Source organism: Chenopodium album, chromosome 4, assembly GCF_948465745.1.
Source record: "Chenopodium album chromosome 4, dcCheAlbu1.1, whole genome shotgun sequence".
NCBI classification, from domain to species: domain Eukaryota; kingdom Viridiplantae; phylum Streptophyta; class Magnoliopsida; order Caryophyllales; family Amaranthaceae; genus Chenopodium; species Chenopodium album.
Genome location: NC_137837.1, coordinates 35,002,504 through 35,009,092, shown reverse-complemented (window position 1 = coordinate 35,009,092; position 6,589 = coordinate 35,002,504).

Below are 6,589 nucleotides of genomic sequence, written 5' to 3'. Positions count from 1 at the left end.
TTTTGTTGATTAGAAATCTTTTTCTGGATTTAGGCCTAAGTATTTTGCTGTTCGTAATGGGCATACGTTTACAGCCGACCCATTGTCTACCAAAGTTAGAGGGATGTTGTATCCCTTGCATTCCACAGTTAATTAGTATAACGCATTGTTGTGGGTAATGTCCTTTAAAGGCAAATCATCATTAGTGAAAATGATTTACTTGTCGGATTTCTCGCTAGTAAGCAAGCTAACGAGATCCTGAGGGGTTGTGTCCGTACTTACAGACAAAGTCGTTAGAGCGTTCATGAGAGAATTCCTATGTTCTTTAGAAGTACTTAGGAGTTCCTAAATGCTAACATTCGCCTTGGATTGGCGAAGTTATTTGACTAATGGATCTTCCACCTCAAGTGGAGGTGGTATTGTATTTTGTGTTTGACCTTGAGTTTGATTTTGTGTGGTCGAAGATCCATTTGGTGGTGGTGCTTGGTAGACTCGCCCAGAACGAGTTAAATGATCTATCTCATTTGGGTTAGTCATAGGACTCATAAACCAACTTTAGTCTAGAGGATTTGGATGTGCCTCCATTTCAAGATGCTCCATGAGTTGTGCTTGATACCACTGTTCATCCAAGGAGAGATTCGATAAGTCTTGCGATCTCCCCAAGAAATAATCCCAATCAAGCGTTCCATTTGTTTTATTTTGCAAACAAGATTGAGGTGGGATGGCGGCATACTTAGAGACATATAAGTCTTGAAAGTCGTCGTCCCATAGTCCACATACTTCATTAGTTTCCCTTATGAGTATTGTTGATAGAGGTTCTCCTATGGGTGTAATATAGTCCAAAGAATTGCACGTGTCACTTCCCATATGGTCTTCCTCGATGTGAAACACCCCTAAGGGGGATGCATTATTGTTAGGTTTAGGCGTGGGAATTCTCCCATCGTCTACTAAATCTTGTATTTTGTGCTTTAACACATAGCAACGTTCAGTATCGTGTCCAACGCCTCGATGATAAGCACAATAAGCACTACCATTCCATTGAGGAAACCTATTTTCTAGTGGAGTGGGTGGTGTTTGCCCTGTTGGGGTTAGTAAGCCTTTTTCATTTAGTTTTTCTAGCAATTCTTTATAGCTTACAGGAAATGGAGTAAATTTTATCTCTTTTGTCCATCTTTTCCTAGAATCGTCATATCGATTCGTGTTATTGTTTTGCGTGGAAGTCGCAAATACGCCAATAAAGGATGATGCATTATCATTACCCTTCTTGTAGTTATTCTTAGGTTGATGATGATAATGAGGTTTGTTTGCTTTTTCCTTTGCGAGATCATCTTCAATCCTAGTAGCCACAGAATAGACCTTTTGAAAAGTGTCTAGACCAAGGTAACGTAGATGTTTTTTGTACTTTTCATGAAAATTGTCAATGAATTTTTGTACTAACTCGAGTTCAGGAGGCCTTTGGTCAAGGTGGGCTGCCTTTTCTCGCCATCTTCCATAGAAAGCAAGGAAACCTTCATCGTCACCTTGCTTAAGCATCTCGAGTTCACGTAAAGTTGACTTGAACTCTACGTTACTCTCGTATTGGATGATGAAAGCCGAAACTACATCTTCTCATGTTGCTTTAAATTTTGGATCTAGCCCATAGTACCACTCTCTCGCGGTTGGGTCGAGTGATAAAGGGAAAGTTAAAGAATAAAGCTTAGGATCAACTCCCTTTAGTGCCATAGTGCCAGTAAAACACATTAAGTGATTTTATGGATTATTGGTCACCTTAGATATTGGCAAGTCCGTAGCTACGAAATTTTCTGGTAAAGCAAGTCCTGGGAGAGGACCAAACTTTTCTGCGTCAAAGTACTTGTTCCCCATTGTAGAACGAAGAACTAGCTTCTCTAACGACTTTTCTTTGATGGATAGTTGCTCCATCTTTTCTTGTAAGGCTAACGCTTCAACTTTTTTCTTTTCAGCATTTTCCATCTTCTTAATCCTCCTCTCCTCTGCCTCTTGAGCCTTTTCTTCTCTCATACAAAAAATCTCTTGTTGAAGTTCTTCGACAGTTTTCATTGTTGTTGGACTAGGATTAGTTGTCGAATGAAAGTGGTTTGAAAGGGGTTGATCTTTGGGTGGTAAACGTAGAATGCGAGTGCCCGGGGGTCCTCTTTCCCAAGCTTGAAAACCGGCCCTAAAGGAGTACGAAAGGATAAGTAAATCGATAAGCTTGCTTTTGAAAGGAGAAAAAAAGAAAAAATACCCAAAATATACTCAAACGGATAACATCGCCCTTAACAATTCTTCAATGAAGATATTGTTTGGACGAGTCAATTTGTAATTTAAGAAATCAAAACTGACTCGTCCAGTGGGCGCGCGCAAGTTACTAAGTTGCGCGCGGCTGTCGCGCGCAACAAAATAACTTGTGCTGGGAGGGGTCGTGCAACTTCTTGAGTTGCGCGCGCCACCTGCTCGTAGTATTTTTTGTTAATTCGAACTTTTTTTTTTTTTTGAAACGATTTTTTTTATTTCACCCTTTTTTTTATGTTATCTTTTGAATATGACGCTAAATCACGAAGAGACAACTTCGTCATTGGGAACCTAGACCAAACTAAAAAAAAAAAATAAAAAGAAGACTATCCTAACACGTTGCACATAGTCACGTAATCACATAAGCATGTTATAAGTTAAGATTCACGCAATGCCATTCTAAGGTCAAAAAAGGCTTGGGTGTCCAAAGGTACCATACCTTAAGAAACGATGCATAACTCAATCACTCAACGTGTTGACCCATGACATCGCCCTCCAAACATTTTGTTGGTGATATCGGTGGGATGATTGTTATTAATTTTGGGATAGACGCCTAGTGTTGGCGACCCCCTAGTCAATGAGCCAATCCCCAATGGTTTAAGTGTGCAATGCTTATGCATGATGCAACGTTGCTTGTTTGGTTTTTACTTTTGTGCAAAAGGAAGATATTATGCGTTAAAGTCTCGCTCTCTAACTAGATATTATCCGAGTTAATTCTCATTACAACCCATACGCAACCTAGTGTTGGATACCTTGGACCATAACTACGAATTAATCATGTAACCTCTAAGTCCCTAGTGGAGTCGCCACTGTAAGGAGGGTGATCCCATCGTAAGGGGTACTCTCCTTAAATGCCCTTGGCCACTTAAAAGCCTAGGACTTTACACTTGTAAAGGTGTAGTAGGATTTGAATTCCTGACTGTTTGGGGGACCTTGAATTAGAATTGATTCCACCATCATGCTTTTTTATAAGAAACAAGTAGGAGTCGCCAATGAGTTTTAGAAAAAAAATCATAAACCTCGTTCATGCCTTTCTTCCATGTGGAGTTTGTGGAATAATTAGCACAAATCATAAGTTTACCCATGCCCAAATTGGTCTATAAACCAGGAATGAGTTCGAGAGCGAGGGTACTAAGATAACGTTCCTTTTAGAGGGGAATCGTCATCCTAGCTCTAGTACGGCCTCTACTAGCTCTTCCTTTTTCACAATTTCATCACCAAACAATATATGCAACGCGATACCTAAAACTATGTTAGTTGATTTTATTTACAAGCATTAATTCACGTAAGAATTACATTGCAAAAGTTTTTATTCTTATTTAATAATATTAGTGAAAAAACAATAAATAAACACGATTCGCCTTGGCTTAAGTGATCAACCAACAATTATTTAATTCAATTCTAGTCCTTATTTAACGTAAGATACTATGTGGAATTTATTAATTAATTATTTTAAAAGTGATCAAACAAAACTAATTAATTAATTAAAGTATTTTAAAACAAGAAACTAAAGGTGATTTAACAAAGTGCTCGGGAATTTACCACTTCTCTTTGCTAGATCTCCGTTTAGAACACTTATGGACACCTTCTTGTTGGGGAACCTCCACCGTAGTAACAAAGTATTGAAAGGGTGAGTGTTTAGGACAAGAGGGCTAGTTTGAAAAAGTTCACAAGTTATTTCGCTAGAGTTTTAGGTTAATTTCTGTCTGTTGAAGCCTCGGTTTAAGCTCGTATTTATAGAGAAGGATTAGGTTTAGGGTTTCGAGCAATCTGCCGCAGCAGGTGTCGCGCGCAACAGATGAAGTTGCGTGCGGCAACCTAGCGTAAGTTTTAGAGTTGCGCTGCTATGTGCAGCGCAACTATTGTTCTTGCTTATGCATGATGCAATGTTGCAAGTTTTAGAGTTACGCAACTATTATAAATTTCCTTGTTTTTGCGACGCTTTTTAAACTGATTTTGGACGCCTAAAAGCGTTAAGAAATTTTCTCTCGACGCTTTAAAAAAGCGTCGAAAAATAGTGATTCAAGAATTTTGTACTTTTTATGTCTAATTTTCTATACGAAGTGTCCAGAATTGGGTTATTCCGCGCAAATCTTTGAAGTTTAATTTTACGACGCTTTTTAGTGTATAAAAAAAAAGTTTTTGACGCTTTTTATCGTCCTCAGTTCCAAATATTTTTCACATTAAAAAGCATTAAGAATTCCTAATTATGTGAAATCAATGCTTTCACTAATATAATATTCTCTTGTTTTATTGTATATAAATAAATTAATTAATCTTTTTCGTTACACAAAATATTAATAAAAGTAAAATTAGCAACAATGTTTCTAAGCAATTAGTTATAATATTTTTACACCTAATGTAGTTCTAGATTTTAACAACACATTTGAAATCAATGGTTTCTTCTTAATCAATAAGTTCTTTGATGCCCATCAGACAACTCTGCTCATATCTTAAAAAAAAAACAACATCTTGAAATAATCTTTTATCTAGTTTCTCGACAATATGCTTGCAGGGGGGCATAGAGCAAAGTTCAGATTGTGACCAAAAACTCATTATCAGCCTTGAATTCACAGCGTCGAGAAGATATACACACTATAATAATTAGCTGACGCCCCTATCACAGCGTCGAGTTAATGACGTCGAAAAAATGCGCATTTTGTAGTAGTGTCTCTTAAGACATTACTCATATAGGAACAAAAATATCGGATCCTTTCTACATATTTATAGGGGTGTTCATTATGTTTCTTAACAAGTGTGCCCAACTGGGTGAATTTGCTAGGTAAGATTAGCATACTGAAAAGGAAAAGACTTAGAAAAGAATTCTTTTCCCAAAAATAAAAATAAATAACAATACAGCTCTCGCATGAATTAGATTCAATGTTCAATCAAACAATTTTAATCATTCCTATTCAAATAAACACATGCTCACAAGTAATCCAGAAACATGATTAAACATCACAACCTAAATATTAATTCATACAAGAACATGATTATTTCTAACTTATGTGCCCAAATTTCTTTCCTGCCAATCTCACCAACATTCTTTTCAAAAGCTATTAACACATAATACTTACCTTAATCCTTGCTATCCTGGAAAATGAACAAACTAAAAATATTTTTGACTCCTTTATAATTTAAAAAAAAATAAAAATTTGAAATTAAATAAAAAAGAAGGCATTTTGGACCTCCCTACTAAAAAAACATTCGAACCTTCCCTTTTAAAAAAAAAAAATTCAGACCATTTAAATAAAAAAAAAAAAAATTGGCCCTTTAAAAAAAATCGAACCAAATAAATAAATAAAAAATTTTGGTTTTAAATTAAATCTGTAAATATTTAATCTTCCCAAATTAAAATAATTAGAATAAAATAAAAATTAGTTTTCTAAGAGTTTTACCAATAAATAAGTTCTTGGCCAAGTTTACAATTAAAGCACTTTAAAACACGTTTTTAGCTTTAGTGGTAATAAAATCTCAACCAAATCTCCCAGATACCACTTTGTAACACCCCAGAAATTCCTTCCTTTTAAAATACATGTTTTGCCCTGTTTAAAACTTTAAATAGGAATATTTAAGACATTACCATCACCGTGATAACGGCTAAGGCAACTATCAAAGACACACAGCGGAAGACTAATTTCAAAACATTTCAAACCAAGTCAACATTGAAAATCAAAAAACGAAAGTAGAGTCAAACCAAAGTCAAACGAAGTAAAATAAAGTCAACCTACAACTTGGAGCCATTGTAGGCCCTTATTAAAACAAAACTGAAATTCAAAACCCTTCTTGTTAGTCACATGTAATAAATAAAGTCATAAATGATTAAAGCAATAACACATTCATATACTTATAGAAACTAGCATGATACACACTTCACTCATGCCCATTCATAAAAATGCTTCATCACCTGAAAAGCTTTTCTCTACTTGTTTCCACTACTCTCCATTAAAAATGGGTCATCATAGGGCCAAGGTAAAGATAAGGCCAAAAAACACACACAAAACATACAATTAGCAAAGCTGAGTACATAAGTGTAATTAACACACTAACATGTAAGTTCCTATCAACACACAACTTACCTCATTGAACCTGTGTTTCAAGCATACAACATTCAATAAAAGTTCTCACTAGACACTACATAATTTATTTAGTGTTGACTGCCATCGTACGGGTTTCACCCTCAACCTCCCCCAAATAAATTTGAGGTTACTGACATGGGAGCTTACCGTGACAGCATCAATAACCACTCGTAAGTGGCGGAATTCCAGCGCATAATAATAATAAAAGGAATGTACAACGTCTTGTACTCCATTAGAAG